General features: G+C 37.5%; 1 protein-coding gene and 1 long non-coding RNA gene across 5 annotated transcripts in view; one reads left to right on the top strand and one right to left on the bottom strand.

Annotated features, from left to right (window-relative positions):
- Positions 1 to 17,252, top strand: part of LOC123652145 — a 38,449-nt gene extending 21,197 nt beyond the window's left edge. Inside the window, exons 2-3 of the long non-coding RNA XR_006741297.1 lie at positions 10,592 to 10,733; positions 17,206 to 17,252. This is a non-coding gene — a long non-coding RNA (uncharacterized LOC123652145). The remainder of the gene's footprint in view (positions 1 to 10,591; positions 10,734 to 17,205) is intronic.
- Positions 1 to 24,456, bottom strand: part of GLIS3 (GLIS family zinc finger 3) — a 431,194-nt gene that overhangs the window by 366,033 nt on the left and 40,705 nt on the right. The gene's annotated exons all lie outside the window — the stretch shown is intronic.

Consider the following 24,456-nt stretch of genomic DNA (forward strand, 5'->3'; position numbering starts at 1 on the left):
AGTCATATTAATTCCCAAGTCATTGACACTGCTAATGTATGAGAGGGTAAAATGTTGACAATTTGAACTCTTGAAACCTTGATTAAACCAGAATCTATTCATCCTAGAGTCATGAATTAGGAAGTCATGGGAATACTGCATATACAATTTCTCTCAGCTTTAATTTCTTCAAGAAAAATGAGGGAGAAGGTCAAACAACATTTTCTAGCTCAGCATTCTATTATTTCATGAATACTTATTAACACCATCTACCTGAAATGTTATTTTAACAACTGGCCAGAATTTTAAAATATATTTCTATTATGTATGGGTAATGGGTAATGTTCCAACACATTTAAATCATTATTCAGGAATGTGGACTATTTTCCTTTAATCAGCTTCAAACATATACTGGTTTGAATTACTAATTCCTATCCAAGAGACAATGTATTCATATTAGTGTCTTTTCTCAACAGATTAGACATTGAATGTTCAAGTTAATTCTGTTTTCCAATATCATGACAATAACAATGAACAAAAATAAGTTGGTCTCTTATTTGTTTGTTGTTGTTTTATTTACGTATATGGATAGCCTGCATTCTCCCCTAACCAGTTAATTCTATGAAGATAGGACCATATATGCCTTTTCAACAACTATATGATCAGTGCTTGGCATGTCATCATTAGAATGAATATAGGTTGAATAAATAAATAAAAATACCAACAGAAACAACTTATAAAACAGAGAAATATTAGGTCTTCCTTGGAAAAGGTTAAATGATGCTATGCCTGGGCTCAAATTCTGTATCACAGAACAGCCATATATACCTAAGGGGGAGTGGATGGTACTAAAGAGCTAAGCAAGGAAAGAAACTGCATAAATTCCTGCTTTTTCAACTTTATAGAATTGCTTCAAAGTAGTGAGGGTATTACATGGAAAGCCAAGACCCCACCTTTTTTTTTTCTTTTTCTTTTTTTTTTTTTCTACTCCTTATCTGTATGAACCTAAGCAGGTTACTTCGCTTTCCTGAACCTTGAGTTCTTCCACTGTAAAATGGGGCAGAAGTGAAAGTATTTACCTCATGAAGTTGTTGATGAGGACTAAAAATAAAATAGGTGCAAAGTGTCTGGCTTATCACATGACCTCAATTAAGTGTGGTTATTATCAATTCTTTAATCTAAAGTAAATTTCTAGAATGTTTATATCTTAGTTTTAAAGGTAATGAGAATTACTCACTTCTAAGAGCAGTACAGTTGATCTTGGAGGTAGATAAGATGGATGAAATCTGGTGAGAATTATCAATTTATTAGTCTGAAGTAAATTTCTAGAATATGTTTATATCTTAGTTTTAAAGGTAATCAGAATTACTCATTTCTAAGAGAAGTACATTTTATCTTAGAGGCAGATAAGATGGATGAAATCTGGTGAGAATGAGCTTTAGGAGCATCTTTTAAAGAAAAAAAAAAGTCCTAGCACACAAGTAGGAAGCCTGAGGTGAGAAAAGGTCTGCAGAAGGCAAACACAGGTGTTCTCTGTATTTGTGTAACTTTTTTCTTCCCTATCAGGGAAGTTTTCTGTCAAATAGATTTTCTAATCCTTGCTGCTCTTCTTGTCCTTTTGAAAGCCCTATTATACATATGTTACTTTGTTTTGTGTTGTCACAAAGCTTAGACTCTCCTCCTGCTTTTCAATTTCTTTCTCCAGTTGCTGTTCAGATTGGGCTTGTTCACTACCTTATCTTCTAACTCACTAATTTGGTCCTATGCCTCTTATAGTCTACTGTTGAAACCTTCTATGGTGTTTTTAATTGTAGTTATATCACTTTCTATTTCTTCCTGATTTTTTAATACGTTATTGATTTTCTCATCCATCCCACGTATGAAGTGTACGACCATTAGTCTGAATTATTTTTCTGTCATGTTGCATGCTTCTGTTTCACTTATTTCCTTTCTTGGCAATTCCTCATTTTCTTTCTTCTGGGATTGTTTCATTGTCTCCCCATTCTCTATCACCAGGAGGTTCAAAAGTTGAGTTTCATGGGCCTGGGTTATGTGTCAAGGGAGCTTCACACCACCCAACTGTCACTGAAGAGCTCCGACACCAAGAAGTGTGGCTGCCAAGGGTTGGTGGAATCCACGCTCACCCAGGATCAGAGTCATTGGTGCTCAGTTGCAGCCTCCTACATGCACGTAGAATCAGGGACCCCACCTGTACCATACTGAAAAAGAGACCCTGCTGGCATATGTCAAAAATCTGAGTCCCCCAGTGCGTGCCAGGAGTCAGAGTCCCCCTGTGCCCATACCAAAAATTGAGTATCAGAGTCTCTGTTGCTTGGTGCAGCCTCATGCCAAGAATCAGGATCCCTGTGTATGCATGCTCCAAGAATTGGATTCACTGGCTCTTAGTGTGAATGCCCTGGGAAACAGGGATCCAAGGTGTGTGCAATGAGAAACAAGAGTCAAGTCATTGGTCCTCAGTGGTGCCTCTTGCGTGGAGAATCAGGGTCCCCGGTCTGCTTGGGGGATGGGGTTGCACAGTTGCAGAAAACAGACTTCTGTGTGCACTTGCCCAGAATCTAAGATGGCACTGCCGCCCTGTGTGGGCGTGGGGTTTGGTCACCCGATTGCATTTCAGGGAACAGATTCCCAGTGTCTTAGTGTGCGCCCAGGCTCAAATTCCCATAGCAGAGCTGCAGACCTGTGCAAGGGGTGCATCTAGCAGTTCCTATGGCACTGCAGTGAGTATGTGGGGAGAGGGATGGGCTCTGTGACTCCCAGAAATCTGCGGTCCGGGTGTCTGAATTCTTGATGTCTATGGGTCTGCAGCTGTGATCACAATTCTTTGTCCCTTGGGACTTTAGGGTCCTGGTTTGCGTCTGGGACCAGATTGGGTGGTGCTGAGGCTAGGATCCTAGTCTCAAGTAGTTCTGTTTTTCAAGATGGTGTGGTCTCTGTGCCCGCGCTGACCACCCCTGGAGTGTCTGTGGTGGCATCAGGCTTTGCCATTAAGACTGCTCATTTTAGTAGCCCCTTGGAAGACCTTCAGGATCTAACTGTCCCTAGCTTACACACACACACACACACACACACACACACACCCCACATGTCCACACACTCCTCTATCACTCACTCACTCTCACACTCTCTCTCTTCTTACCTTCTTGCCGGTTGCCATCTTCATCCACCCAAAGCCTTATATTATCAGGGAACATAAATAAAACAAATTTTTGGAAAGACAGAAGAGTAAATTAGAAAGTAGTAAAGAGAAATCTAAGGTGGCAAGAAAAGAAAACTGTTCTCCAGGAATAATAATGAATTTAATTTTTTATATGCTGTGTTTTAAATCCCATGGGGACATTCTAGGCATAGATGACAGTGAGCATGGGGTAGCAGGAAGGGCTGAGACAGAGATGAGAACTGTCAATGCAGCTGTAACACACTAAGCTATGAGAGCACATGATTCCTCAGTCATTGCTAAATTCTCATGTGTGTGGCCAAGGACCAAATTTCCACCAAAATAATCTCAAAATATTCACCCGCAAAGATCTATTTTGCATATATAAGACTGTATTCATAATTAATTAATTCTAATGTGTTACCTAAATGTCTGGTCTCACTAGATGACTGCTACAAATACAGGCAAGGAAAGTAATGCAGCATGGAATCTCAGGTATTTTTCTACAAAGTGCTTACTCCCCATATGTGTGCATGCTTGTGTAAGCCCCTCAGCCTTCAGTTAAACACATCTTTGCTCTACATAATCTATTAACTCAACAATATGAAGTGAAAAATAATCAAAATTATGATGCTTCCCATCTACATATAGCCCAAATACAGAAATTGCTGGTGCCACCTATTGTTGAAAACACAGAACTGAAAGGCTGATTTCCATACAGTAAACTCTGCTGTGTTAGTTACTGAACTACATACTTCAAAATCTACCCACCAGAAGAGCTGAATAAACAGAGTCCATTCTACTTTAAAATAAAACAAACTTGCCATAGACACTAACAGGTCCTACTTAATTAATGCTTTGTAGAGTACAAAAGTTTCTAGCAAGTTAACACTTTTAGCATTAAAGGGTAAGCAGGCAGTTGTGTGTTTTTTGTTGTTTTGGGGTTGTTGTTTTTTTGCCCACTGATAGAGAATGAGCTCCAAAGTAAATCATAAGGTGTGAAAAACAAGGATCAGAACAGTGTATAGCATGTATTATCATTTATTTTAAAAATGGACTATGACCATATATGCACAGAAGTTCTCAGGAAAGATACCCAGAACAGCAACCCTGGCCTGAGGAAAAGGCCTGAAGGAATGCGATAGAATTGGAGAATTGCTTTTACTGGACACTTTGTGTGAAAATTTTACCAAGTACATATATCTTTCAAAAGATTGAGTCATTTTAACTAAGTAATTTTCAAAACAACAGTTTACACCAAACTATTGTAGAATAAAGAAAAACTTCTAGATACTTAACTTAGGTTGGTTACCATGACCAGTTACCAGAGTTCAGGATCTGAGCATAAGAGCACAAGCTACTGGAATGGCAGGAAAGTTAATGGGCCTTTAGTAGACTTTAAAAGAGAACTGGGGAAATTGCTTATAGCACAATGGTATCCTTAAACCTAAAGTACTCAAAGTACATTTAAACATACCCTGAAGCATGGACAATTTCTGGTTGTTCATAATTTATTAAGATGTGGGGAAAAAAGAAATAAAACATTTGCAGTTTTATTAATATTTGCTTTTTATAAAGCTCTGATATAAACAACACCTTTATTACAATATGATTTCATATTTAAAAGAAAAAGAAGGGAAACCCTAAGACCTCATGAAGCTTTCTCAGTTATTTCATAACAAGGCACATGAAAGCCAAATGGAAGTTTACGCCTGAGTAAACATCATATCAAATGTCACATCTCCTGAAAATTGGTTCTGGAGAATAATTTCTGTAAACTTACTTATTTCTTAATATCATTGTCCTTAACTTGAGATAATACTGACATTTGCACTGAAAGGGCAGTCTTGAAATTTATTCTAAATATTGCCTAACCCAGTAACACCAGGAAGAAAGTAAATCCCTTAATTTCTTCTAAAGCAATCTTGCAAAAGAAGGAAGAAAAGACAGGCAGACAAAAACTCTTAAAAGAACTACAGTTAGATGGTCAGCATTTCTGGGAAGATGACTTTCAAACAGGAAAACTAGCAAAGCAATGGCATCCTAATAATTAAAATCATGTTAGCTCTGTAAGTCCGAGCTCCTAAACAGTTTCTTTGACCCAAATACGTATTTTACGCTTTAAAATTTAATTTTTTTAAAAATGGTGATATATTGTCAGTCTCTAAGGCAAGATAAATTTCTATTGATAAGAACAAAAATAGAGATAAAGTAGACATGATCAAAGAAACACTGGACTCCCAGGCCAGAAACTGGCAGTGGCTGAGGAAACTGAACTTTTGAAGAATATGAGAGCTGGAACTGCAACTTGCAAGATTGGAGGTGAAATCTGGCTTACTGCTAGAAGCCAGGGACCGAAAGAGGCTTCCTTGCTCTTCTAAAAACACCCAAGTACCCACATCTATGAAAGGAAACTGGGGGGAAAAAACCGATGCCCACACTGCATGAGGCTCCAGCTTTATGAACTGCTATGGGCATAGAGGAAATCTTAGGAGAGAAACTGAGTCAGATTGCCTGCTTGCTCCATGAATCTTTGATATTCCCCAACTCATCATAGAGCAATAATTTATTAAATACTATTATAATATTCACTTATAGACTGGGCCAGAGGCACCAGGTGAAGACAACAGCAAAACCACAAAAGCATTAGAAGGTAGAATGAGAAAGAAACAATACAAAAAAATGAAAATCCCTCACATTCACACAATTCCACAAATTAAAATTCCAAACATATAAAAGGACCTAATTCTAAGAAAGTCAAATCAACCATCAAGTTATAAATTTAGCCAAATGAAATTAATTTCATAAAAGAAAGAGTTTAAAATAAATAGGTTTAGGATAATTAATAAGATGAATAAAGAAACAACATCCATTAAAAATAATAAGGTATTTTTAAAACCCATTAAAAATAAATGTAATAGGGGGAAAAGTTGGGGAGAATCTCCTGAAATATATACTAGTATTCAGGGAAGACACTCATATATGTACTACTGTTTATTTACTTATGAAAGTTTAAAAAACAGAATAAGAAAAAGTATATATAAAGAAGAAACAATTAAAAATCTTTGAAGTAAAAGTATATTCACTAAACTAGGAAAATTCAACAGATGGTATAAAAATCTACATTTGACTCATCAAAAAAATAGTGAATTGGAATACTAAGGAGGTGTCATTTTATTTCAGCTAGAAGGAAGCACAAAAGGTGGGAAATATTTTTCTTCAAAATAAATTAAGAGAGTCAGAAGATAAAGAGATTCCTTTATATGTCTAACAACAATTTCAGAAAAATAATAACAAAAGGAATTACAAAGATGGACTATTTGGAGAGCTCTCCCATAATTATAGAAAGAACTAAGCCCTTAGATATGAGCAGGATAAATAAATATAAATCCACACTACATGACTTGAGATAAAAACATAATAAAGAAAAACTCTTAAAAGAACTACAGTTAGATGGTCAGCAAACTCTAAAAAGCAATATTGAGGCCAAACACTGCTAAAATCTTCAAAATCTGAAGGGAAGTTACTGTCCATATAGAAAGTTATGTCCAACTAAAATAATCAGCAAATTAAAGACATTTTCAGACATTCTAAGATCAAGATTTTATCACTCAGAGACACTCATAGGAAATACTATTAAGTGTATTCCCATTCCCAGACCCCTCATTGGAAATACTATTAAAATATATACTGCGAATGAACCTAATGGAAAGCATGGGATTTAAACGTGACATCTACAAAGCTGATGAAGCTTTTATGGTTGTCACCATGTTCCTGTGAAAGCTCTTTCCTCTATTGTGCAATAGTTAAGTTTTCACAAACAATACTTTTTTTGAGTTATCAGAAATCAAGAGAAAAAATTCTATAAACCATTCGTTTTTTAAAGTAAGATGTGTATGAATTTTTTTAATTCACTGTTTTACAATGCAAAACGTTTAAAAAATGGAAAAAAAGGAGTCTAACTCTAGCACTACCAGTATACTAGTTCCTGTATTAACTCTTATATTGTGTGACTTTAAGTGATTAGATAATTCTCTGAATCCCAATATGTTAAATAACTAAAATATAAACAATAATCTCTAACTTACTAGGGTTTTTGTGGAGGGTTAACATACAAGTAATTTTCTAACCATTATATCAAGACTAACAACATGCCGAAACTGGTTTGGCTCCGTAGGTAGAGCGTCGGTCTGCAGACTGAAAGGTCCCAGGTTCGATTCCGGTCAAGGGCATGTACCTTGGTTGCGGGCACATCCCCAGTAGGGGGTGTGCAAGAGGCAGCTGGTCGATGTTTCTCTCTCATCGATGTTTCTAACTTTCTATCCCTCTCTCTTCCTCTCTGTAAAAAATAAATAAAATATATATGTTTTTAAAAAGACTAACAACAGGTATCACTATAACATAATAGCTATTACCATCATCATCTTCTTCATCAATAGGGGTTTCTGGACGTACCCTAATATATATGAAGTTGAAAGACCCTGAAAAGTCATCTAAAATTAAGAGACCATCTATGTTATCCCTATTGCCTTTCTCTCTCCTAACATTTCTATTTACTAAGTCATATTTAAACATTTGACACTAAAATTTAAATAAGTGTTAGATTAAAATTACCCAGGAAACTCTGGCCATCCCAGTAGACTGTTAATCCTAATATACCTCCAGTAGAATCAGTGTACAGACAAAATATTTATGTATTTGGACCAGTCTTTTTTTTACTCTAGAAAATCATCAACAATTCTCTTCTCAAGAGCACTACATGAAAGTAAGAAAGTAATATCTATATGCACAAAGAGGAAGAGCTCCAATGAGCAACTGCCTAATTTGGTATCAATGATATGAACTTACTAGTAAACCCTTTTTCAGAGATAAGAGGGGTTTTTTTTCTATTCAAACATCCAGAAATTACAGCTGGCCACTGCTACCACATAAGCCCCATCTAGATATTAGCCAGTTTCACTCCAAAAAGACAAGTACTTTATAGCAGGACTGATCTTGAGGAGTCCAAAATTTCCTTCAACTTCCTCCAGCTTTGGCTAAGGGAAACTCTATTCGAGGATAATGAAATCTACAGGGTTTATAAGATATCTCTTAGAGTATTTTCAAGGCTTCCATTCCAAGACTTGGTATAACTATTATACTTTGGTCTAGCTATACAAATTCTCATACTCTCAACCCTAAGACTTAAAGACTTTTGAATGAAGTAACTCACTAGACCCTCACATGGGTTTTCCTGCATTGTCAAATTGTATTATTACTTCATGAGCCCCACCAAAAGAAGTCTTTCGATAGGTTGCCTCTGCGTTTTGTATTCCTTTTCACTTCTCACTAATTTAAACCATTTGTAAGAAACCACTTGGACCAGAGATTAGTTAAAATGTTAGTTCTCATAGGTCTAGCCCCCTCCACACCCCTTGTTTTCCAACCATTAGAAGGTAATAGCACAAGTTTAGAATCTTGTCAACCATTAGAAGGTAGTAGCAGAAATATAGAATCTGTGGAAATCTTTGGTCAATCTTTCCTCCCTATCTCATCTATTCAGAAGCAGGAATTCTGATATATAAAACATCACACCAGGGCATTTGGGGAGAGCCAGGATGATAGAGTAGAATGAATATGGTTCAAGAAATGCAGTCATTTTACTCCTTCATATTAGCTACATCACCTATAACAAGATTTTAACCTCGCTGGGTCTCAATTTCCTTGTTTGTCAAATCCTATCTAATAAATAGAGAATATGCTAATTGACCCTCACACTATCACAAATATAGTGGCGGCCACAGCCAATAAGGAAGAAATATGAAAATTGACTGCCCCACCCTCTAAGATGGCAATACCCACAGCCACAAGATGGATGCCCAGTTCCTTCCACCCAGCCGGGGCAGCAGATGCACCTGCTCCCAGTCCCCTCAGTCTCACTGGCCTGAGGCGTAGGCAAGCCTCAGATGGCAGCTGCCCAGCCACCCAGGGCCGCCCAAGGCTCAGACAACCGGCCAAGGCTTACGCTGCCAGCAGCGACAGCAGCAGAGGTGTGATGGGACATCACCTTCCCCTGATTGCTGAGTTGCCTCCAGCCCCTGAGGGCTCCTGGACTGTGAGAGTGGGCAGGCCAGGCTGAGGGAGCCCCTTCCAGTGCGTGAATTTTCAAGCACAAGGCCTCTGGTCAAAATATAACAGGATATACTTCAATGCATTGTCATGCAGATTAAATGGCAACACATGAAACATGACCAGGCACAGTGCTCAGAGAATGCTAAATTAGTTTTAAGTTATTATGTTAATCAATTGTTTGTGTTTATCCTTCATATTGAGAGGTTAAGTGACTTGCTCAAGGTCACATGGCTATCAAGAGACAAGAGACAGTGTCAACATTAGAACATAGATGTATTATTACTGATATTAGAACTCATTATCCAAGCTTTTAGGCACCACACATAAGGTGTTTTTAATATCCATTGCCCCCTCACAAATACTCTTGAAATTGGAAAAACTCAAAAACTTGCCACTCCATACATTTCCTGTCATCAGTTTTATCTGCTTGTCAGGCATGGAAAGCTGCCCAACAGTGAACAAAAAAACAAAAAATTTAATTGTATGTGGGGGGGCGGGGGGCGGGGAGGTGGTCACTGAATGGGAAAAGTTAGGGCGAGTCTCCTGAAATGTGTACAGGGAAAAGATTCACATATGTACCACTGCTTAGGACTCAAAATGAAACTTTTATCAGCTTCAGATTTCTAAAAACTTGATCTTAGTGATTCAACTAGGCTGGAATAAAGCTTAGAATGTTTCTTGTAGTGATTCAGTCCTTTTTGTAAGTGCCAAACAGAGTAGAATTATTCATTCACACCCAGTTACTCGTACTAGCTTTACACTATCACCCTTTTTTAATAGCCAACATTGTCCTTTCTGTACTTCTTGGAATCAAGGTCCTCTGTGAGTGTGAAGTGTGTGAATGTGTATGTGTGTGTGAATGCGTGAGTGAGTGTGTAAAAAATGCACTCCATCCAAGGCACTGAAGTATTCCCAAAGCTAGAAAAATCTGTCAGCTTGGATGGAGACCAAGATCATTATCATTTAATCACTTTCTGTACTTAAACATCAATAGTATCAGGGCTGTGTGCTGGTGAAACCTGATTAAAGAGAACCAGAAGAAAAGAAACAGAACTGGAGTCAAGCTTTCTCGGCAGAGAGCATCCTAGCATACTGATGAACTTCTTTTTCACACTGTGCCAATTGACAGAGACAACAATCACCTCCAAACAGCAAAATAACTATGTAAAAGAGATTTTGAGTGTGGCTCAAGCTGCTTACTGATTAACGCTTCTGCACACAACACTCCGCACAAACCTGCGTAGTCATTGTTCCTAGTAAAACAAGTCTTTGTTGACAACTGCAGACAAATGATCCTTGCTGACCAAGTTCACTGTTCTCACACAGCTTAATAGTTGGAGTGCTGCTCCCAGCCATCGCCAGGAAAACTTGACATGGTTGTCAAAAAAAAAAAAAAAAAAAAAAGGAAAAGGAAAAGAAAGAAAGAAAAAAGAAAAAGCCAGAAGAGGGAAAACCTTTTGTTATGAAGGTGAGGAGTCTGAATGATCTCATGCACTAAACATGTTTGTGGTTTACATCAGCATGTCTCCTTCACTTATTAAAGCTGTGAGTTTTTTAAATAGTTCCTGCTCCAACCAAACAAATTATAACATTAAGAATTCCCACTTTTAAAAAGTATGTCCCTTTCCCACATGGTTTGGGATGTGAAAGACTGAATATTTGTTTGAACAGCTTTTTGTTACAGTATTTGCAAATACTGGCTGTAACAGTGAATTGTAGACACATAGCTCATTTTAAGGAAACCTGGGTGGAAAAATATCTGTAATTTCAAGCAGAACAGTCTAATTTCAACCACACATTTTTAAAAAAATCCATTTCAGGGCTAATCTGAGTGACAAGTTTCCCACAGCATTTCATTTACCCACAAATGTTACTCAGCCCCACTACACATGAGAGATTTTTAGATGCTATCATTTATAAACCAATTTCAATACATTAAGTGGTATTTACTCCCCAATTTTAGGCTCTAAAAATTTTACATAAAACAATGTAAACCTAAAAAAAATTGAAAAACCCTTCCATCAGAGACTATCTAAAATTTCCCACTGACATATACTTTTCTTTTTTCTGTCCATAGTAATTCATTAAAAATATATTTTGAGACCAGGATTCCATTGGGAGGTGATTCAGCATCAGCTCAGGTGAGAATCTCTTCCAGTTGCATTAATCCAGGGAATCCATCACACAATGTAACCTCATTAGGCACACTCTCACATCACCACGTATAACTGGGGAAATGTTTTAGAAAGCAATTTTGCAAGAAGGATAAAAAGCCCTCAGATGCTCATTTCTTTCACTCATCCTATTTAAAAATAGTTTTAAGAAAATAATCCAAAATAATGAGGAAAGATTACTATGCATGGGATGTTCATTGCAGGTTATTTGTAATAGCATAAATGTCCTTTGAAATAACACAAATATCTAACACAAAGCATAAACAAGTAGTTTCTAGTCATAAAAATTATAATAACATGAACTAACAACACATGGCAACTTTAGATTAACTGAGAAAAAAATCAGAATACAAATTACCGTATTTTTCGGACCATAAGACGCACTTTTTCCCCCCCAGAAGTGGGGGGGAAAAGTCCCTGCGTCTTATGGTCCAAATATAGCCTACACATATACTTTAAAAAAAAAGTTTTTTTACTTGCCCGGCTCTGTGTGGTCTTTGTGTGCTTGCCCGGCTCTAAAATGGTTCTAAATGCTGCTGTTTACTTTACAGGGTTGATTACATGTGTTTATGACTGTGATGTTGGGTTTTAATGCACATAAAATATTTTAGGACACTATTTGTTTCAGAATCTTTTTTTCTTCATTTCCCTTCTCTAAAAACTGGTGTGTCTTATGGTCCGGAGCATCTTATGGTCCGAAAAATACGGTAGGTCTATACTATGAAAATATGTTTACATAAATATGCAAAAAAATGAAACAACCTCAAGTCAGAGTCAGAAGAAATCTCCTGACTCAGTGGTGAACCTCAAGGCATGGCTAATAACCTAAAAGGGGGAATCTTTATCATTCTAGATTCATTACTCTTTTAAACTGTGGTCCAGCTATTTTACTGCAGCAATTTAATGACCAATTTTTACCTGGGATTTCATAAATGTAAATTTTTCAACATAATTTACAAAACTGTTGATTCTCACGACCTTGATTAACCCTCTCATAAGACATGCCTGTTGTTTTGTAATACTTTTTTCCACTGTTTCACTTGAGATTAACTTTAATTTGAGAGAATAACAACTGACAGGTTCATTTCTCTCTTCCTGTTTTTGGAAACCCTGGAAGCATACTTTCTTTTTTCCAGTCCTCTGCTACTTTAGTGCTTTATCCAGTTAGTGTGGTTTTAAATAATTTTCCCTTCCCAGCAGGTTTCCATGGGCAGGCTGAATCCCTCACATGTTCACTTTATTCTACCTTTGCTCAGTGACTGTCCAGTTCTCGTTCCTCAGAATTTCTACCTAGCGATGCTCTGGAACAAAAATTTTCCCCAGGAGTTTCCTGTTGTCACCCTCTTGCCAGTGAGCGCAATGTCAGAACTAAGCTTTGAAGACCACTCGCTGAGACAGTCCCTGGGACTTAGCCTGTTTCATGCGAAGTTGGTTCCCCTAAGAGACAATATGGAACAATGTAACATGGCTAAAAGGAAAACCAACAGGAGGGAGGTGATCTCTTCTCCCTAGACCCTCAGTATTTACCTTCCCTGACCCCCAATATCTGCCCAGAATAGAATTGACACAGGACAGGGAATTGTTACTTTGCTGGTAAACAGTAATATAAATGTAAATACACTTGTTTTGGTTTGAAAACAAGAGTGCCTACCCCTCCTCATCCCCATGAGAGACGTTAATCACCACCCAACGTTTTAACTTCCTTCCTGAAATATACCTAGACCTACAAGTTTACAGAAAAAGAATAGCAAGTACCAAACAGTACCCCACCCTGCAGTGCTAAAATCACTGTGGCTACCTGAAGGCAGGAGGCCTCTATTTAGCTACCAAAGAAACCTTAACTGTTTATGGGCAGCATAATACAATGCTCTCAGTTACTGATAACAGGAAAATGAATGATTTTCTGAACAAGTGTTCTCCCTGTGTGTTGCTCCTTGTGAGTCAGACACCATCTGTCCTCTGCACCGTGTGCCCCTTGACATCTTTCTACCAGAGTTGGCTTTCTTTAATTAAACCTGTAAGCATTTATGTCCCAAAACATTGAGTCAGACTCTCCCTGGGATTCAGACTTTTTAAAAGACCAGCAGAGAGATGGACTGTTACTATTGTAACTACTGCAGCCTCAGCTGCTACTACTGTGAAGTCGTCTCCATGAGGAAGCCAGTTCAAAACAAATTACTAGATAGTTGTTCTTTCTAGCCACAGGAGGCACAGCTTTTACTTTGTCTGGGAGAGATGAAGTTCCCAAATTCCTGTACTCCCACGAGCAGACCCAGGTTATAGGCTATCAGCTCTGTGCCATTCCAACTCTAGAATAGCCATTAATGAGAAAACATTTGTGCCTACAAATGGCAGTCATTGAGATCTTGGTATCAAGGTTGAGAACCACTAAACTAGTGTTCTCTCTCTTTCCTTAAATTCAATATATCAAAATGTCTGGGCTTTGGGAGCTGTAGAGGATCTGATAATGACCACACCCCATTCCTTCCTTTTCAGAGAGCTTTACTAAAAAAGTGATCCATAGATTTTATCCTATGGCTTTCTGTTGCCTACTTCCCTTCTCTTTTTAGATTATATCTAGGCTATTAAATAGGTTTCCACTTGACTATACCAACAGCTGATTTAAAAGCAAAACTAGCCGAAACCGGTTTGGCTCAGTGGTAGAGCGTCGGTCTGTGGACTGAAAGGTCCCAGGTTCGATTCTGGTCAAGGGCATGTACATTGGTTGTGGGCACATCCCCGGTAGGGGGTGTGCAAGAGGCAGCTGGTTGATGTTTCTCTCTCGACGTTTCTAGCTCTCTTTTTCTCTCCCTTCCTCTCTGTAAAAAATCAATAAAATATATTTAAAAAAAAAAAAAAAAGCAAATCTGTGCCTAAGTGCAGTAGAAAGAACCTCAGCAATGAGCATTGTTTACCATGATTGCTAGACTTCAGGAGTGTTAACAATGGGCATCACTATTTCCTAACTGAATCTTTAACTCTTTTACCAGAATAAAAGGTGCTATCCCATGCCTCATCCATCTGCATTATGTTATTCACTGTTTATTTTTTGCTGTTGTTGTTAATCCTTACCCAATGATATTTTCCCATTGATTTACAGAGAGCATGGAAGAGAGAGGAACAGAAACATCTGTGAGAGAAATACATGGATTAGTTGCCTCCTGCACGTCCCCAACCAGGGACTGGGTGGGAGAAGAGCCTGCAACCAAGGTACATTACCTTGACCAGAATCGAACCCAGGACCCTTTGATGTGAAGGCCAATGCTCTATCTATTAAGCTAAATTGGCTAGGCCACTGTTTATTTTCTTTATCTTAGTTTTTACCATGCTGAACCATTTAACTTCTGAAACCATCTAATAACTTGATCTTTTTTCCAACTGCAATTGCCACTGATAGATAAAATTATAATATATAAATAGTGGCCATTTTATATTTCTTGTGATTATTTCATCACCTAAAACATAACTTCAACCCTCTATTCCTAAAATTTTTCCTTTATAAAATAATTAAAAGCAATAATCATAAAAAATATTATTATAAGGTTGAAGTTATGCTTTAAATTATGCTCAAGGTTTTCCCTCCAGAAAAAAAAAAATGTTTTAAAAAGCAATAATCACAAACAAGATAAAATAGTACTAAAGCTGAAACCGGTTTGGCTCAGCGGTAGAGCGTCAGTCTGCGGACTGAAAGGTCCCAGGTTCGATTCCAGTCATGGGCATGTACATTGGTTGTGGGCATATCCCCGGTAGGGGGTGTGCAAGAGGCAACTGGTAGATGTTTCTCTCTCATCGACATTTCTAGCTCTCTATCTCTCTCCCTTCCTCTCTGTAAAAAATCAATAAAATATATATATATTTTTTAAAAAGACAGTACTAAAGCATAACATTAGTATATTCCTTTTATCTTCTTCATATAGTAATCAGTATGTATTAGTCTTATAATCAGAGTAAAGTAAAAATGTTAGAAAAGTTTTAAAATATAAGTTGAAATCCTAAAGGGAATAAAACAACTATCTAAATAAATAACAAACCCTGTTCATAAAATTTCACTAAAAAAAATATTAAATAAAAATAATGACACTGGGGGGAAAAGAGAACCTTGGCTACCCTGAGGAACATATATGTATGTATGCACACTTATTTTTTAAAACGAAGTTTTTAATAAGATTAACCTGAACAAGCATTTGTTGTCCTTTTCTCTCAAAATACCTGATTTAAAATGAATTATCCCTCACCACTGGAAAATGCACTTTATAAGGATGACCATACCAGTTTCCTTGTCTTTCTATGCATACTCTGGAACTTGAAGGTGCATTAAACTCAAGAAAAGGCAGTGTTTCTATAACTATTTCTCCTATTCCAAAGGAGAATGATCTCCAAAACCAAGACAAATGGTGTGTCCCAAAGCAACTCAGTATCTTTTCATTTACTAGTGTTTTAAAATGCAAGGAAATTCTGCATTATACTCATACTATTCCCCCATTTGCTTTCATACAAAAATATTGCTGTTCTTTTCCTAAATCTTACAGTATGATTGTACCATATTGGGTCCCTCAGCAATGAAAAGGACCTCACAGGAGTGCTCCAGGAGTCTGCAGGGTAGGGGAAAGCCTGTTTGCTACTATGGACACATGTCCCCAGTCCATCCTGGATCCCTGAAAACAATTTCCAACCTGGTCAGTTTCAGGAACATGGTGCCTTTTATAGTCACCACTGTAATATAATATATGGCTGTTTTTCCACCTTCTAATTCTAGGGCATCTCCAGGAAGTGGAAAAAATGTGTGCTAACCAATCTATAGAAAACCTGCTCAGGCTTGGCTATTATCCAGGAAATCCTATACTTATTGCTCAACAATTCTTTTTCTGAGGAACAATTCTCGTTATTCAGAGCTCAAGCCACTCCCTCTGAGGTGAAACCAAGCACACAGTGACATTCCAAAGCCCCACGCTCCACAAAACACTAATTCTAGTTACTTACTGGGCATGACCAGCACATACCATGAACTGTCCTGGCTGATGGAGATCGTCTAATAACAGGCTCCCTATGTAGTGGGATCCAACACTTAGAGATGATATGCTCCTTGTCCTTACTTTGGGGCACTCTCTAAACCTGCATTATCCAATAAACTAGCCTCTGGCACATGTGGCTCGTGAGCAGTTAAAATGTGGCTCCTGCTGAAACCGGTTTGGCTCAATGGATAGAGCATCGACCTGCGGACTGAAAGGTCCCAGGTTCGATTCCGGTCAAGGGCATGTACCTTGGTTGTGGACACAACCCCAGTAGGGGGTGTGCAGGAGGCAGCTGGTCAATGTTTCTCTCTCATCGATGTTTCTAGCTCTCTATACCTCTCCCTTCCTCTCTGTAAAAAATCAATAAAATATATTTTTTTAAATAATAAAATTAAAAAAATTAAATTAAAAAAAAATGTGGCTACTCTGACAAGGAGCATACCCAAAATGCCATATTCAGAAGAGTTAGTACACAAAGCAGTACAATTTGTCCTTAATAAATTTTTTATTATATGTTAAAATGATATTTTAGATATAATGGTGTTAAATAAAATCTATTAAAATGAATTTCACTTGTTTCTTTTTACCTTTTTAATGTGACTACTAAAAATGTTTAATTAACATATATAGCTCATGGGTGTGGTTTACATTACTTTATATAGGGTGGGGGGAAAGAAGGTTTACAGTTATTCCTATGAAAAATAGTACAATAATCCTATATAATAAAAGGCTAATATGCAAATTGTCCCCTCAGGAGTTTGAGCAACCAGGAGTTTGATGGCTCGCTATGATGTGCGCTGACCACCAGGAGGTGGCATGGAACGAAGGAAGGCCCTGTCCAGCAGCCAGCATCAGGGGAAGGAAGGCCCTGATTGGCAGCCAGGCCTAGCGAACCACCCATGCACAAATATGCAACGGGCCTCTAGTTAATAAATAATAATACAAGAATAAATTCTGTTTTGCATACTCACAACTGTAAACCTACTTTTGCCCCACCCTGTATTTCTATTGGATGGCACTACTCCATAAGCCATGCAGATATAAAAGCCCAGCTTTGTAAGTATGCCAATAAAACTTCACTGTATACCAGACAAACTAGTGTGATTACCCCTGCAACCACTTGGTCCACATTAGAGATTCAGGGCCTAGGGTTTGCAAGACTTTCTGTCTTCAAGGCCTTTCATCTCTAAGAATCCACTTAAGAAACAACCCAAAGGAGACTGATACTTTAATCCATTTTAGTAGCAAACCCACTTTATAATCATGGGGAGCTTAGCAAACTGGTATGAGGGTCAGATCTTGTCTAACCTGTGATAGTACAGGAACAGGAAAAAGGAAGAAATAACCAGAAAAGATGAACCAGAAGTGATAGAGGTGAAAGGGTATCAATCATCAACTTTCCCTTTTTTTGCTGTCAGGCCATCTCAGCAGACAGAACCTCAACATTCTTTCAAGTTATACCTGTGAGACTGCTTTTGGCATCTTTATCTGATAAATTTCTGTTTTGATTTCCAAAAGTTATGGCACACGTGTGTGTGTGTGTTTGTGTGTGTGTGTGTGTGTGTGTGTGTGTGTGTGTGTGTGTGTATACATATTTTATGTAATTGCAGATGGGAAAATCCAAGCTTTGTAATTTCTCTTCTTTTCTACTTAGTAAATTAAAAATACAGCCCTGGCCAGGCAATTCAGTTAGAGTATCGTCCTGATACACCAAGGTTGAGAGTTCGATTTCCAGATAGGGCACATACAAGAAGCAACCAATAAATGTAGAAAGAACTGGAACAACAAATCAATATTTCTCTCTCACATCCTTCTCTCTCTAAAATTAATCAATACATTTAAAAAAATAGATGAAATGATGGTTCTATCACTTTGGGATACTTCAGCCTAGACACTGGAATATGTCAATCACTTTTGAATATGTGAAGTGTTACTGCAGGGGACCAGAACATCAAAGTGGACCACAAAAAGAAATCATAAATGCCTCCCTGGCAGTTTTCTTATAATACAGTAGCCCTTCATCTGTCTGGGATGGATTAGGTATAGTCCACATTAAAGAAAGGAGACTAAATGACTAAATGACATAACTCCCGCAATGATTTTATTTACATCAGGAGTAAATCAAAATTCTCACCAAACCCACCTGATATAGATTTCCTTCTTGTGGAATTTAGAAGATTTTGAATAGAGGAAATTGGTGTATCTGATGTCTACTATTTTGTACTCCAAAGAAATTGATTTCTTTGTTTTGCTAAGTACTTAGCCATTTCTTGCTTTCTCTCTCTCTCCCTCTCTCTCTCTCTCTCTCTCTCTCTCTCTCTCTCTCTCTCTCTCTCTCTCTCTCTCGCGCGCGCACACACACACACACACACACACACACACACACACAGCTGGCAAGCACAAACATGTAACTAGAACTCCCCCTTCCTAAATCCCACCCATCTTTCCAGCCCCAACTACCTTTCCACAGTTGTCCACTATCTTCTTTCTAGATTACTTCAACCCCCCCACACTCTGAACATATTCAGTGGTATATACTGCTACAGGTTAACTGCAGTTGAAGCTCTCTTCATCAGCTCACTGGAATGGCTGATGTCTTCCATTCTCTCTGTGAAACATACTGATTATTGTGCATGGCACTTTCTGATATGCCAGTGTACACCAATTGAGTTGGATATTTACCAACGGTCATTGTGTTCGTTTCCAAATCCATTTATGACAGACATGTTTATGACAGTTGTATGCTGTTATATTTACATAATTTAATTAATATTACATCAAGTGAGTAGAAAAAGGAAGGCAAGTTTTCTATGAGAACTACATAAGACACAGTAAAAAAAAAAGTGAAAAAACTTGTTAAATTAGATATGGGGTATATATCTGTAGAAGATCTTAGGGGGAATTTTAAAATAAAATAAAATGATTCTATACTCACAACTGTTTTTAAGTTCTCACTCTACATTAAAGAAATCAATACTTTTAAATTATGGGAAAGTTATGCATAAAGTGGACTCCAAGAAGCACCTTAATTGAAGACCTTGGTCCCACATCAAAAGATTGGTTAATAAATAGAGGTTTTAAATGTTTTAAGTTGCTGTAACATGTTTATGCATATAGATCAGCTTTATAATTTCCCACTTTAACCAATTTCTGATTAATTATCTAAACAGTTTACTACCAGTCCAGATGATTCTGGTTAATAGGGATTCCACTGCTCAGCAGGCATGCGACCTCAGACCCCCAAAAAGATTATCACCTGTCTGAGAGAAGAGATCATTATGGCCCACAGTCCTTAGCATTTCACACAGGATTAAGTGTTGTATAAAAGGAATAAGTCATGTTTGTTTAAGGAATTAGCAGACCCAAATTATAATCCCAATTCACCACTTTCCAGCTTTCTGACTGAGCAATTTTCAGGCTCTCTATCTATAACACAAGAACCATACATCAGCCCTACTAACTTCATAGTGTTTTTTACAGAATATAAAACAGCCAACATTATAAAGACACTCTGAAAAGTGCAAGCAGCTATAGAGTAAAGTGTAATGATAGATGCTGAGCATTTTTCCCTAACTAAATGAATAAAAAGATGATGCGGAAAAATAAGGACGGAAATAAAGGAGCAACTCTCTAGAACCCTGATGACGTGGAGAAAGAGATGTTGTAGAATTTGGTATAATGTATAAATGCAACTCAAATCAATGCTATTCTTTCCTCAAATGCATGATCATTTTCTGCCTAAATGGACTTCTTAAAACATGATCAAAATCTTTCATTTCTTTCCTCAACACCTCTCACAAACCTAACTCTGCCAGCACAGTAAAGACTGCATTGAAGGATGTCATAGGATAGTTCCTCAGTCCCATCTCTCTCATCATGAGATCACGACAGACTGCAAGCTCTTCCTGAACATTGATTGCCACACACCCAGGCTTTGCCCGAGGTTACCCTGGCCTGGAATGGACTGCTTCCAGAAGTCCATCTCTGGATTGAAAGGCTCAAAAACCCTTCAACCTTTCCCATTCCTCTAGTTCCTCTGGGCTCCTACAATACTTTATATTTTTATTAAAACCCGAATTTTGCCTTATAGTAAAGTGTTCCCTGTTTATTAAATGCCTCTCAAAATGAGACCTCCCTTTTCATCTCTATGTCACTACAGAGTATGTCAAACAGCCCTGTACCAAGCAGGACAGACCTAAATGCAAAATTCTAATTGACTATCAAAATAGTTAAAGCTCACAGGTTTTGTTCACTCTCATATCTTTTGTTCCTTACTCTAGCATTTAATTTTCCTTTTCCAGTTTGATTTAGCAAACTACATAAAGAATAATTGAGGGGGGGGTGAAAGAATAATCAGGAAAAAGTAATTCTTGGCTATGATTCTACCTCCTTACCTCCCTTATCTGCTAGAACAGGAAACACCCCATTGTAAGTAGGGGCCATTTCATTCATGAGTCAAAGGAGTAATAACCCTCTTAAAATACTTCTTTCATTTTAAATTGTCAATAATGCTTTTGCTGACCAGCATTTGAAGTGCTTTTGCGCACACAAACCAATGTATATGTGAAGTTAGTCACTGCCTCCAGGAATAGGCCTCACTGTGTTTGCAAGATATGCAGACAGGAAAAGAGTGTTTCAAGATCTTGTTTAAGGTAAAATATTTCCACAACTCCATAGGGGATCCTGCATGACTATAATTTATAGGCATTCTCTCCGAGTGCCACTTTTGGTTGTTTCGGGATTTCTAATGGCTCCCACTCTCACTTGAGTTTTGAGTACTTGCTCAGGAAGCCACCGCCACCACTGCAACAATATGGCTTCCAACCTGAGACTGTACTTTGGGATTCCCGCTAACTGCTGCTGACTGAAGGCCGCCTGACAGGAAAGTTGCTAAGGTGAAAGTTAAGAAATGGTCTCATCCTTTTCCTCTTGTCATTTCCTAAAACAAACCTGTGTGGAATCTACTGTAAAGCCCACTTGGAGTTCCTAAACAGGCTCTTCGAGTTCTGTTCCTTTTAACTCCTGACATAACTCTAAATTACGTTTCATTTCCTTTAGTAAATACCGTCCAATGAGATAGGCTCTGTCATTTTCCTCACGCTCTTTCACATCCTTCACACAAACACTGACACCAAAGAAAATGAAAGCGGTTTTACCTTAAATAAACTAGTTCACATTTAGTTTTGTTTAAGCATAAGATAATACATTTGTGAGAAGTTGTTGAATTCTCTAGTCTAGTCAATATGTTTTGTTACTAAACAGCTGAGTTTTTAAGACATATTAGATTTTTTAAAAATACCTTATCACCCAGCCAGCTTAGCTCAGTGGTTAGCACCGACCTATGAGCCAGGAGATTATGGTTCGATTCCTGGTCAGAACACATGCCTCGTTTGCAGCTCGATCCACTGTGGGAGGCCTGATCAATGATCCTCTATCATCATTGATGTTTTTGTCTCTCTTCCCCTCTCCCTTCCTCTCTAACATAAGTAAAATACATTTTAATGAATAAATAAATAAAATAAAATAAACACCTTGTCAGTGCTTCTTGCCTTAGTTTCATGAACACAATGTGTACCAAAATACCATTAAAATAGCCTTTCTCTGCCATGTGTATCTCTAGACTCCCCTAGCTTAAATCTCCCAACTGCCTGGATTCTCTCAATGGCTGCTTTCTTTCCTGCTAATAGTATCAGTCAAAGCCAACTATTTCAAGGGGATATATCCTTAAAACTCAAAGGACAGATGTGTTTTTTTGTAAATAAATAAAAGAAAAGATGAACTCAAAAAAAAGAATAATAATTTCATGGTAAAAAGAAGTCAAAGAATTAAAGGGATATATTATTTGCATGATAAAAACTATAAATCTAAGTATAAAATATATAATTTTGTAATATATAAGAATAGATCTAGCCGAAACCGGTTTGGCTCAGTGGTAGAGTGTCAGTCTGCGGTTATCCCTCACTAACAACTGAAAAGTCCCAGGTTCGATTCCAGTCAGGGGCATGTACTTTGGTTGCGGCACATCCCGGTAGGGGGTGTGCAAGAGGCAGCTGGTTGGTGTTTCTCTCTCATCGACATTTCTAGCTCTCTATCTCTCTCCCTTACTCTCTGTAAAAAAATCAATAAAAATATATATTTTTTAAAAAGAATAGATCTATGAATATAAATACTATCACAATTTCTCTCATCAAATCAAATTTGCATATATGTTCTGTGAGTTAGCATCATTATTTAGGGAGATATATGCAACTCAATAAGCTATGAAACAAAACATTTAAATATTGAAAGAATTAATAAAGCTAGCATTACTTATAGAATACCAGAGGCCCTGTGCACAAAATTCCTAGGGATCAGGCCTAAACCAGCAGTCAAACATCCCTCTCACAATCCTGGACCGCTAGCTCCTTATCGCTCACTTAACTGTCCACCTCCCCCGCCAACCTCATCACCCATAACGCCCCCCTCCCCTTGCGGGCCTCATTGCCCCCAACTTCTCACCCTGCTGGCCTGGTTGCCCTCATGGCTCTCCCACTGGCCTGATCACCCCACACAGCCTGCTGTTCAATCATTTGGTTATCCCTCACTAACAACCCCTGCCGGCCTGGTCATAAGCAGTCATATTGTGAGAGTGTGACAGTCAATGTGCATATTACCTCTTTATTATATAGGAAGATAGTATGCATAGTATATTGAGAAAATCTAAGTTTTTCCAAGAACTGAAAAACTTATTAAAAGAATTCAAGTTACTGGATAACAAGGCAAATGAAAAATCAATTATTCATTACAATAAATGCTAATTTAATATTTACTGTATGTCAGGTAATATACTAAGCACATTACATAGGTTCAAGTCATGGATAACTTCAACCAATAAAAACTATTCAGAAAATATGTGGAACAAAGATTCTATTCATAACAACAAAATATAAGGTAACATAAGCCCTGGCCAGTGTTGCTCAGTGGTTAGAGTGTCAACCAGGGCACCAAAGGATCAGAGGTTCCATTTCTGGTCAAAGGCACATACTCGGGTTACAGGTATGATCCTTACCAATCCATGTTTCTCTTGGGTGCAGATTAACAATAAGTATAAACAAGAAGTGTGTTGCATCTATCTGAAGAAAATGATAAATCACCTTGAAAAACACAGAATGTTCTTAAAAGACTTTAATAGAGAAACATGCCATGTTACTGAAAAGATTCTAATGCAATTCCAATGAAATTGGACAGTATATATTCCCCTTTATCAATTGAAAAAATGTTCCAAAGTTCATCTGAAACAGTTGGAAGAGTTAAACCTTTTTTTGTATTAAAAGATAAGGAATATTTCAAGCTCTTAATGGAAGAGTTGTAAAAGTAAAATAATAATGGTACTGGCCAAAGATACAGAGAAGTCAGTGGAACCATGAGTGAACCCAGATAGAGACACTCCTATAAAAAAGAACATCACAGTTTAGTGTGAACAGGACAGGCAATATTCAATTATAGTGTTGGGGGGTACTGACCATGTAGAAGTCTTTTAAATATAAATTTAGATATATAAATGTAAATTTAATTAGTGATTATTTAAAACATTAAGTGTAATATGTCCATTTATATAAGCTAAGAAAATATAGGAGAATATCTAATCAACTTTGGTAATAGAGAAATATAAATAAAAATATCCACCCTTTCACGTACCAAATTGTAAGAAATTAAAAATTATGATGTTGAATGCTGGTATGGTAAGGTAAGTATCTCAAAGGATACTTTGGGAATATAAATTGGTACCATATTTCTGGATGATAACTTGGCAGCATACATCAGGGCAGACCCTCTGATTCAATAATCCCACTCTAAAAAATTTATCCTGAGATCAACATCAGAGAAATGGTAAATGATCTATATAATACAATTCACATAAAATAAAATTTTAATCACCAAAATTAGAAAGAGCTTAAGGGCTGTTTATCAATAGCTAAATGAGTAATTATACAACGAACTATAGCTTTTTATAAATTACACATTT

This window comes from Pipistrellus kuhlii, unplaced genomic scaffold (genome assembly GCF_014108245.1).
Source record: "Pipistrellus kuhlii isolate mPipKuh1 unplaced genomic scaffold, mPipKuh1.p scaffold_m20_p_12, whole genome shotgun sequence".
NCBI classification, from domain to species: Eukaryota; Metazoa; Chordata; class Mammalia; order Chiroptera; family Vespertilionidae; genus Pipistrellus; species Pipistrellus kuhlii.